Source organism: Trachypithecus francoisi, unplaced genomic scaffold (assembly GCF_009764315.1).
Source record: "Trachypithecus francoisi isolate TF-2019V2 unplaced genomic scaffold, Tfra_2.0 Lachesis_group19, whole genome shotgun sequence".
NCBI lineage: Eukaryota > Metazoa > Chordata > Mammalia > Primates > Cercopithecidae > Trachypithecus > Trachypithecus francoisi.
Genome location: NW_022681464.1, coordinates 3,390,003 through 3,401,834, shown reverse-complemented (window position 1 = coordinate 3,401,834; position 11,832 = coordinate 3,390,003).

Sequence of the window (11,832 nt, the reverse complement as noted above, 5' to 3'; positions counted from 1 at the left end):
TGTCCAGAGTGGTTTTTTTCCCATCCATTTTTCCTTTCATTAAATTTTTGGTTACTGTTAATCCACTAAAACTCAATTGAATAGTTTCCTCCAACACAGCCTCCAAGAAGCCTTCTCCTGACTTCTCATTATACTGTATGTTATCTCTATTATAGCACTTCTAACATGTTTTATTATTTATGTTGTATGCCCTGTTCTAAATTATAAGGTGACAGAGAACAAGAGCCTGGCATAATTCGTATTTGCATTTTTAAAAGTGTTTAACACAGTGTCTAATAGGTAATAAGAATCTTGTGCTGAATTATGTGGAGTATATCTGAATTTCCCAAGATCTATTTATGTCTCATGAACCAGTTCAAGTTCTTCTTCCTTCCTAGAGTTTTTCTGAATATTTTCACCCGCAGCAATATATCTGTTCTTTATCCTCACAGCCTTCTTTATATTTAGCTTTTAATTAGCATTTTAAAATTTCACTCATGTTTTTGTTTCCCTAACAAATGTTTATGGTTTTGCTGTTATGTTCACAGAATTGTTATAGATATCAGCGCAGGTAATGAAGTATAAGAAAACCCTTGCCTTCCATAACGATGCAATAGAATTTTCACTATGTAATTCCAAGTATTGGTGTATGGGTTATTGTTGTTTTCCTTACCCCGAACACAGACACACACACACACACACACACACATACATACACACACACATATACATACACACACACATTTCTGGGATCTTGAGGGCAGAAGTTATTGTGAACCTTCTGCAAAACGTAGCTTACTGTGCCTATAAAACCTAGCAAATAATACAAATGGGATTAATTAGTGTTCCACACACATATACTGGTATATCCACATGTCACAAGCTTATTGTCTCTTATTAGAAGGTAATTATCTGTCTTTTGCAGTGAAATGTGATAACCATGTGACATCGATACCATGGACCCTTAATGCAGGTGAGGTCTGACAATTTTGATATCTTCACCTGTGGAGAAAGCCTGTAATAACCCATGCTCCATAGACCACTGAAATCTGTTGCCTCAAGAAATAATTGGATGCAAATAGAATGTGATAGGAAACATTTACCAGTCAGGCAGAGTAAAAACTTTGTTAATTTGAAATGCAAGAGATGAGAAAAATGAGCTCTGAATTAATTGGGTTTGGATTATCTGATATTTTTATTAAGGGCATTTAGTCATTTAAGCAATAACAGCTGCTATTTGAATTTTTTTAGTGTTAGCCCTCTGAGGTTTTACTGTCAAGGTATGATTTCTTATGGTGTTAATGTAACTATTAACCTTTGTAGCTGGACATAGATATCAAACAATCTGCCCAGGTTTATCACCAGCATATCCATGTTTCCCTCTATCAGTGTTGTTTGATTTCATTTGTATTTTTACTAACTGCCACTATCAGTGACTCTCTCCAACTTAATTCTCTCCTCTCTGGATAGCACGGAGGATCGATGGGAATCTTTCAAGCAACCAGAGGAAAAGGCCATCTGATTGTCTGCTGCTTATATTTTCAAGTCATCTTAGTATTTAATTGCATGGCCGATCCATTGCTTTATTTGCATGATAAATATTGTAGAAGTGTAACCATTAGAAAGTGTGAAGGAACAATAAGTCCCTGACAAGGTAGAAAGTTCTTTTAGGACCGTTCTAAATCATTTTTGAAAGGTGATATTCATAACCCAAAAACCAAGTTTACGTGTGGTGTTCTCTAAATAGACAGAACACAAAATCCATTAGAATATATTCATGAGTCATCTTCAATTTGAAAACTTTGCTTTGATGATTCTGTTAGGCAAGGAGAAGTGACAGGTTACTGGCAGAATTTAAGGTTTGCTTATTCTGCTTAGCTAAATCGATCAACAGCCTACAGTTTAGTAAGAAAGACAAAGGAACTACACATAAAAGGTAACAACATAAAAATAGCCCAGAGCAATATACTGCAAGTATCAAGTTAGCAATAGAGGCAATTCTTGTAAGAATTTAGGTGGAGATTCTGATTACATGTGAAGACAGTACTGACTTCCCAAAATTCAAATAATGCTTAACATACAATGGGTACCAAATACATTCTTACTGAACAACTGATCCGCTTTCCTAATGTGGCAAGGCTGCTGTGTCCCAGAGGCAGGGTTGGGGGTAGAAGGACTGGTCTACCAGATAAGAGTCCGGCTTCCCCAGATGAAACTCCTAGGGTCAGTTTTATCTTTCTCCGTGGTCATAGCCCAAGTCCATTCATTCAACTTTACGGAAGAGTGCTATATGCACATATTCTAACTAGAGTTGAACATAAAGTGTACCCCTTTTTAAAATTTTCTTTCTCAAATTTTTAAAATTTCTTTTTATCATTTTTTTCTCCTCTTTTTGCCCCCATCATGGAAATGCTTCTATTTATGGAATAGATAAACATGGACACTCAGGGTAATTTGTATTAGCCTTGTGTCAAATGAATGGATATAGTTTTCACGATCCTTTAGACTCACATAACCACCGATTACTGAAAATAAATTTTTGGCTCACAAGGAGGGCTGATTTTACAGACTTCCCCTCAAAGTGGGCTGACTTCAGACTAATGACCTTGAGATGAAGGCCTCCATAACTCAAACCCACTGAGCCATCCAGTATCTGGATATTATATGATTTATAGGATATAGAGAGATATCCAACTGACCTGGCTCCATCCCTTGAATGAGCTAGAGTTTGCTTTCTCTTTAAGAATTCCTAATCAGTTCAAAGTTTCCTTTTAAAATGTTACATGGCACTGATTAAAGTTTTGGGGTTGAATAAACTTTAGCTACCTGTGGACAAATGCAGTCTTCTGACATTATCACTGTTAGAGGCATGGCTGACTCGAATAGCCTATCTGGGTCTTGACTCTAAATAGCTTTCCAAAAGTAGTATTTTGAAGAGCTTGGTGTAATATGCTTAGAGTGCAATAAAAGAATGTTCTCTTAACAAGGTCTTAAAATTCCGGTGGAAAAGTGCTTGACTAAGTATATTGGAGATTTCCTTGAACTGAAAGCCTCAGAAAATGGGCTTGAACTATAATTGCCACAAGTAGTAGAAGATCGTGAAATGAGAATAAAAAATGATAATGTAATTCTGGGATAAAAGAAAGGCAGAGTAAAATTCCAAGAAGGAATTTCAATGCAGTTATCATTTATGTAGTGTTTGCTGTGTGTTTTCAATGAAAAGCCTCTATAGACACTAACCACCTAACCTTTATCATAACTCTGTATGGTGGGTTATAACATTACATTTTTTTACAAACGGAAAAATAGAGAGATTACCTAACCTGCCCAGGTTACTCAACAGCTAAGTTGCAAAGTGGGTTTGAACCCACGAAGGTAGACTGCAAAGTCAATAAAATGCAAGACTACATGCTACTCCCTGTTCTCTGGGAGCCAAGTTATAAAGCCAGAACTAGTGACCAAGTTGAAAGAAAAAGTATTTGGTGACCAATTAGAGGGTAGTTCAGAACTGCATTACTGGACATGTCAGCAAGGGAAGGATGAAACAGGCAGTGGAGGAGGGAGCTGCATGACTTGAAAGGATAGGAAAGCAGTAAGCTTGGCAGCCAGACAAGCAGTCTAGGAACACAAATGCAGGCACTAAAGCCAGAAAACACCCATGCAGAAGCAGTTCAAAGACCCAGTGTCCCTGCAAACAGTCCAGGGTTTGCTGGGAGTTGGATAGTAGGCTTGACTATCTACTGTGGGGATATTTTTATTCTAAGAACAAATATCCTCACTACCATGAAAGCTCCTGGCTACTTCCTGCTGATGTAGAATAGAATCACAAGACAGAGGCAGGTCACATCCCAGAGAACAGAGTAGATAATTGGGTGCTGAGTGGGAAGAAGGAGGGGATTGTAAGATCCTGATAATTAATTTAGAGACTCAGGACAATGACATGATCCTCATGACTTCTCTGTGGCTTTCCCAATGTTTATTTCAAATCAATCTCTTGCACTTGCTGACTCTCAATTTCTGTCTCAGTCTAGGGAAGTCACCCTACAGATGGAATATGGATTTTTTTTCCACAACTCTGAAGTTGTGATGCTCTGATTCTCAGGATTCCCTCTCCTCCTGAGACAATTCTGTTCAATATGTCAAGTACTTCTATCATCTATTGATTTAAATAAATAAGGCAGGGTGGCTGACTGTCCCTTAGGGATTCCTGCTGCCCATGGGTCATTGTTCTGATGTTCCTATCCCCTAAGCAGACTTTCCACACTTTCAGACTCTGGTTCTGCCAAACCTGTCAGCTACTGGGAATTCTTGTGTCTGACCAAGCAAATCTTTGATTTCTCTCCTTACCTCTGGGCTGCTCACCTGCTTTGCCAAGAACAGTGAGGTGTAGAAATGGCTGAAAAGAGCCTGGTCTTGCCTGATGTTATTGACCTCTGTTAGTCATGGTCTTGCTCAGAAGAGGAGAAGCTGCTATCAATGAGCACTAAGCAACATTTCTTTCCTTTGGATTCCTTTAGTCATGCTACATGGTGTCTAGACACACCACATGACTTACGGGCAGAGCCACCAGTGTGGATTCAGGTGTTTGACAGTCAGCTACTGACAATCAGCTCTCTAACGATCAGAAAAGGAAGCACTTGTTTTCAATCACTGCTTGATTACTCTCATTTTGGTTGGGTTTTACCCTATTGCTGTGCAACAAATGTAGCCAAGCTGATTTCACTTCCAGACATATTGAACCGGTAAGTAAAATTTCTGAGTGATCATGGTACACAACTGTGTGAAGTACAGGATTAAAAGTCTTGCAGTGACTTGGTTTTCTTTTCTGTAAAATGGGATTAGTTCATGATAAGTGGAAATTGTGCATGCATTAGATTGTTCTTAAACTGTGTTGCTGCATAGATTTGAGACTCAGCTGAAAATCAGAGAACATTTATTTCCCAGACAATTCATGTTACTGGAAATCTCCTAGAGTCAAGACCCAAAGAAATATTCACAAGGCTTTCCATATGTTAAGTTTGGCAGGATTATAAAATAAAAAGCATGCTTGAAAAATCATTTAGATGGTTGATGTGAATATGCAGCCTGAGATCCAGCAGATTTTCAGGAAAATGTGGTGCAAGTACTTTGAACGATGCAATTTTGCACTTCAGCTACTTCTAGCCTCCTTCAGAATTTGACACCATCTACAGCATGAAAAAAAAAGTGGGTCTGTATTCAAAAATATGCCAACCACATAAAAACGTGGGGGACTTAAATTGGACAAAGTTGTACTTTTCAAAAAATTGGGCTAACAAGCTTCAAAGAAGGAAGAAAGTGTTAGGAGTGACAGCTCAGAAAATGAGACCAATTGGATGAAGATATATTTTGTACACATACAAACTTCAACATGTTTGTGTTCAACATGTTTTTCCTTTTTCTCTCCCATTGTATCTCCTTTTAAAAAATGAACTGCTACCTAGGCTGGACTTGGTGGTTCATTCCTGTAATCTCAGCACTTTGGGAGGCCAAGATGGGAGAATCGCTTAATGAGACGAGCTTGAGACCAATCTGGGCAACATAGTGAGACCCCATTTCCTATAAAAGAGAGTTTGCCAGGTATGGTGGTGTGCTTATAGTCCCAGCTACTCATGAGGCTGAGGTGAGAGGATTGCTTGAGCCCAGGAATTTGAGGTTACAGTGAGCTATGATTGCACCACTGCATTCCAGCCTATGTGACAGCAAGTCCGTGTCTCAATCTAACTGCATTAGATGAAGTTAGATGACCCTAACTTCAAAAGCATACAAGAACTGAAGCTATTTGAAAATAACCCCACTGAAGCAGGCTAGGGCCTGGCAAGCTGTGCCTCTCAGATTCTTCAGGGGAGTCTGACATGCCTTACCTCAGGTTTCAGAACAAATTAACCTTAGCCTCATGTTGTAATCACCTGGTGAGGTTTGTTGATTGATTTTTTTTTTTTTTTTTTGGTATGCAGAGTTTCTACCTCCAGAGACTCTGAAGTGATGGATCATGAGTGCAGCCTCTAGAGATTTTACAAAACTCCCCAAGGGAACTTTGTAAGATTTACCAGTCATAAATCTTGCTGCTAAAAGTTTGAGGAACTTTTAAAACTGTATTGTACATGAAACACACCTGGCGATTCTGTGAAAATAAAGATGCAATTTCTCAGGGCTGGGACAGGGCCCAGATCTAATAAGCTTCCCAGTGACACTGACTTTGCTGGTGGGAGGATCACAGTCTGAATCTCAGGCCCATAGTGATACTGATCGTTGCTCCCCAACACGTCCTGGAAGCTCATGGCCAGCTGAGGTCCACCCCTTGCTGCATTTAACAACTGACTCCATTGAATTGGAAACTGTAGGTCATCAATGGTGTTCGTTTCCAAACAATGCAACCTGTTTACAACTTATGTAATGTACTATAATTTAGTTAATTACTTTTTACTGTCTAAATTTATTTTTTAGATTTTAGTTAAATATTTTAAAGGCCAATAAAACACTACTGTGAAAAGAAAGATTTTTCTTCCCCTATGTTACTCTTAAAAATAAGTTAAAAACTATTAAGTCTCAATGGAAAAAAACTGTACTAGGGAGGCAAAAAAAAAAAAAAAGCCATCCAATTAAGTAGACATAAAGCATTATTTTATGACACTCAGTGTGACAAAACTCTAGGTAGAGTCTGCATTGAGAATGCTTTGTCAGTGATTTTAAAATTATTTGGTTAAAGAAATGGGAAGTGAAATATATCAAGGGCGTGGCTCATAGAATGCAGGGGATTTGTAATTCCAGTCGGGACACCCACCCTAACAATTTCTGATCATATATCAAAAGTTTTGCAAATAGATCAAAACTTATGTTTCATTTAAAATATTTTTTACTTGTATCTACTACTTTAATTCCTGCTTTAATGGATTTTATTGGTTCACTACTAGTCTTGATTGTGCCAGGTAAAGGGGCTCCACTGTAATTTTGTTTTATAAGAATATTGCTAATCACTATCGTGCATAGAACATTAGTTGCATGTCAGGAACCATGAAAGTGTTCAGCATTTATTTTAGCTAATCCTCACGAAAGTCCAGGAAATAATATTAATATTCTCATTTTAAAGCTGAAGAATGCAGCGGGTTTTTTTCTGTTCTCACAATTTACTAACATCCCAAAATTCAGGACAGACTAAGAAATATAAGATTGCTCATAGTCTAATAAATTTGTTTAAAACAAACATTCAAAGCACACTGAATAATGCGTGCATACTTATTACTTGATATGAGAAAGCAAATCTACTTATAGATAATATGTTGTTGTGTTCTGAGTCAACAAAGGGCTTGGGTGGTTACAGAAGGTGAAAGGCAAAAGGTAATAACCCTTCACAATCTAGATTTCAAGTTTCACCCCCACCTCCAGTGTGCATACACACACACACACACACACACTCTCACACACACGGTGGCCCAGGTGCAGTGGCTTCTCTACATTCCTCATGTGTCTATATCTTCCTGACTTTCTTCATGCCATCTCCTTTCCCTGATGTGAAAGGAAAATATCTTGGGCCCTCGAAATCATTAAGCTAAAGGAAAATGTCAAGCTGGGAACCACTCAGGGCAAACCTGCTTCCTATTCTATTCAAAATTACCCCTCTACTCATTGAGATGAATGCATATATGATTGCCTCCTTTGGAGAGGCTAATCAGAAACTCAAAAGAATGCAACCCTTTGTCTTTATGGACCTAGGACCTGGAAGCCCCCTCCCATGGGTCCTCTGGCTTTTGCTTTGAGTTGTCTTGCCTTTCTGCACTGAACCAACGTTCTTCTATGTCCATTGAGGTCTCATGTCTCCCTGAAATGTATAAAACCAAGCTGTGCTCTGACCACGTTGGTTACATGTCATCAGGACCTCCTGAGGCCGTGTCAGGGGTGCACCTCCTCAACCTTGGCAAAATAAACTTTCTAAGTTAACTGAGATATCTCTCAGATTTTTGAGGTTCAAACTGACATACACTTTCACCTCTTTTTTCACTCAGGAAACTTCGATTTAGCCCTTAAGATTAAGTAGTTCCTCCCCTCAGAACACTTAACCAAGTGAATCACTCTGTCTCAAATGACAGTATGTGGAGAAAACAACTAGTTAGTAGAAGCTCTGGGTGAGAAAGGTGGATTTGGCAGAAGTAGTTCATTCAACAAGCAGCTGTTAGGCACCTGCTCTGTGTCCACCATGGGTGTGGCCGCCACGGTGCTTGCTTTACAGAACCTCCACGCTGGTATTGCCAGGTGACCTGTTTCTGTATTGTTCCCATGTTCCACTTCCTCCCTGTTTTGCCTGCACTTCCTGACATTTTCTATACTTAGCTCCGCGCTTCAGTTTTAGGTAACGCACTGACTTTTGGGCCCCTCAAGTTCTCTGTGCAACTTCCCAAGAGCAGCCTGGTCATCCAGTCTGTCATTTAGGAAATATGATTTTATATTCAACACATTGTTTCATTATATGAGTCTTGCAGTCTCCTGATTTTCGTCTCTTCTCACCCCTAAATTATTCCAGAGACTAGCGTCTCTCCTTTGTTGCCCCTTAAACCGTTTGTCATGCATCTTTTGGATTGTCCAAGTTCTATATGCAACCTCTATTGTGCACGCTTTCAGATCAAATACTGTCTTATTTATCTTCGCTTTCACATTCTGCTTTTCTATTTTTTATTAATGTAAAATACACATAATATAAAATTCACCATTTAAACCATTTTTTAAGTGTACGGTTCAGTGGCATTAAGTACATTCACATTGATTTGCAACCATTACCACCATCCATCTCCAGAACGTTTTTATCATTTCTATGAAATTCTGTACCCATTAAATAGGAACTCCCTATTACCGCACTCCTCAATCCTTGGTAACATTTATTCTACTGTCTCTATGAATCTACATATTCTAGCTACTTCAAATGAAATCATATTATTTGTCCTTTTATGTGTGGTTTATTTCAGGTAGTGTAATGTTTTGAAGTTACATCCATGTTGTAGCATGTATCAGCATTGCACTCCGTATTAAAGTGGAATAATATTTCTTTTTTATTATTATTATACTTTAAGTTCTAGGGTACATGTGCATAACGTGCAGGTTTGTTACATATGTATACTTGTGCCATGTTGGTGTGCTGTACCCATCAACTCATCAGCACCCCTCAATTCATCATTTATATCATGTATAACTCCCAATGCAATCCCTCCCCCCTCCCCCCTCCCCATGATAGACCCCAGTGTGTGATGTTCCCCTTCCCGAGTCCAAGTGATCTCATTGTTCAGTTCCCACCTATGAGTGAGAACATGCGGTGTTTGGTTTTCTGTTCTTGTGATAGTTTGCTAAGAATGATGGTTTCTAGCTGCATCCATGTCCCTACAAAGGATGCAAACTCATCCTTTTTTATGGCTGCATAGTATTCCATGGTGTATATGTGCCACATTTTCTTAATCCAGTCTGTCACAGATGGACATTTGGGTTGATTCCAAGTCTTTGCTATTGTGAATAGTGCTGCAATAAACATACATATGCATGTGTCTTTATAGCAGCATGATTTATAATCCTTTGGGTATATACCCAGTAGTGGGATGGCTGGGTCATATGGTACATCTAGTTCTAGATCCTTGAGGAATCGCCATACAGTTTTCCATAATGGTTGAACTAGTTTACAATCCCACCAATGGTGTAAAAGTGTTCCTATTTCTCCACATCCTCTCCAGCACCTGTTGTTGCCTGACTTTTTAATGATTGCCATTCTAACTGGTGTGAGATGGTATCTCATTGTGGTTTTGATTCGCATTTCTCTGATGGCCAGTGATGATGAGCATTTTTTCATGTGTCTGTTGGCTGTATGAATGTCTTCTTTTGAGAAATGTCTGTTCATATCCTTTCCCCACTTTTTGATGGGGTTGTTTGATTTTTTCTTGTAAATTTGTTTGAGTTCTTTGTAGATTCTGAATATTAGCCCTTTGTCAGATGAGTAGATTGCAAAAATTTTCTCCCAATCTGTAGGTTGCCTGTTCACTCCGATGGTAGTTTCTTTTGCTGTGCAGAAGCTCTTTAGTTTAATTAGATCCCATTTGTCAATTTTGGCTTTTGCTGCCGTTGCTTTTGGTGTTTTAGATATGAAGTCCTTGCCCATGCCTATGTCCTGAATGGTACTACCTAGGTTTTCTTCTAGGGTTTTTATGGTATTAGGTCTAACATTTAAGTCTCTAATCCATCTTGAATTAATTTTCATATAAGGAGTAAGGAAAGGATCCAGTTTCAGCTTTCTACTTATGGCTAGCCAATTTTCCCAGCACCATTTATTAAATAGGGAGTCCTTTCCCCATTTCTTGTTTCTCTCAGGTTTGTGAAAGATCAGATGGCTGTAGATGTGTGGTATTATTTCTGAGGATTCTGTTCTGTTCCATTGGTCTATATCTCTGTTTTGGTACCAGTACCATGCTGTTTTGGTTACTGTGGACTTGTAGTATAGTTTGAAGTCAGGTAGCGTGATGCCTCCAGCTTTGTTCTTTTGACTTAGGATTGTCTTGGCAATGCGGGCTCTTTTTTGGTTCCATATGTACTTTAAAGCCATTTTTTCCAGTTCTGTGAAGAAACTCATTGGTAGCTTGATGGGGATGGCATTGAATCTATAAATAACCTTGGGCAGTATGGCCATTTTCACGATATTGATTCTTCCTATCCATGAGCATGGTATGTTCTTCCATTTGTTAGTGTCCTCTTTGATTTCACTGAGCAGTGGTTTGTAGTTCTCCTTGAAGAGGTCCTTGACATCCCTTGCAAGTTGGATTCCTAGGTATTTTATTCTCTTTGAAGCAATTGTGAATGGAAGTTCATTCCTGATTTGGCTCTCTGTTTGTCTGTTACTGGTGTATAATAATGCTTGTGATTTTTGCACATTGATTTTGTATCCTGAGACTTTGCTGAAGTTGATTATCAGCTTAAGGAGATTTTGGGCTGAGACAATGGGGTTTTCTAAATATACCATCATGTCATCTGCAAACAGGGACAATTTGACTTCTTCTTTTCCTAACTGGATACCCTTGATTTCTTTCTCTTGCCTGATTGCCCTAGCCAGAACTTCCAACACTATGTTGAATAGGAGTGGTGAGAGAGGGCATCCCTGTCTTGTGCCAGTTTTCAAAGGGAATTTTTCCAGTTTTTGCCCATTCAGTGTGATATTGGCTGTGGGTTTGTCATAAATAGCTCTTATTATTTTGAGGTACGTTCCATCAATACCGAATTTATTGAGTAGAATAATATTTCATTGTACATAGACCACATTTTGTTTATCCATTCAGTTGTTGGACATTGGGGTTGTTTCCACCTTTTGATGATTGTGGATAATGTTGCTCTGAACATGGATGTACAAATATTTTTTCAAATCCCTGCTTTTAATTCTTTTGGGTCACCTTTTGTGTTTAAACTAGGTTCTAGCACAATGATTATTTCAGTGATGTAGAAAAATGAAGGAATGATTTATTGAATAAATGATAAAGAAACCTTTTTCAAGCACCATATAATGTATATTTTTTCAAATTTCCATTTCTTCCCACATTTCTTTTTTGCCCTTTTCTAACCTCAAACCACCAACAAAAAAGATACACAATGTTGAAAATTTAGATTTTATGTAAATATAAATGTCATAGTTTTCTGTTCTAAATTTTTTCAGAAATTCATAATTTCTAATTAAAAGAAGGTGGGACATTCCTGGAATCTTCAGGAAGATGATTGTTCAGAGTGACTCAAAATAAGGAGAGGAGCCAGAGAATGTATGGAAGCTGCATCCCAACCAGAGATCCAGATTTCAGGAAGCCAAAAGAGTTGCTAGGTTCC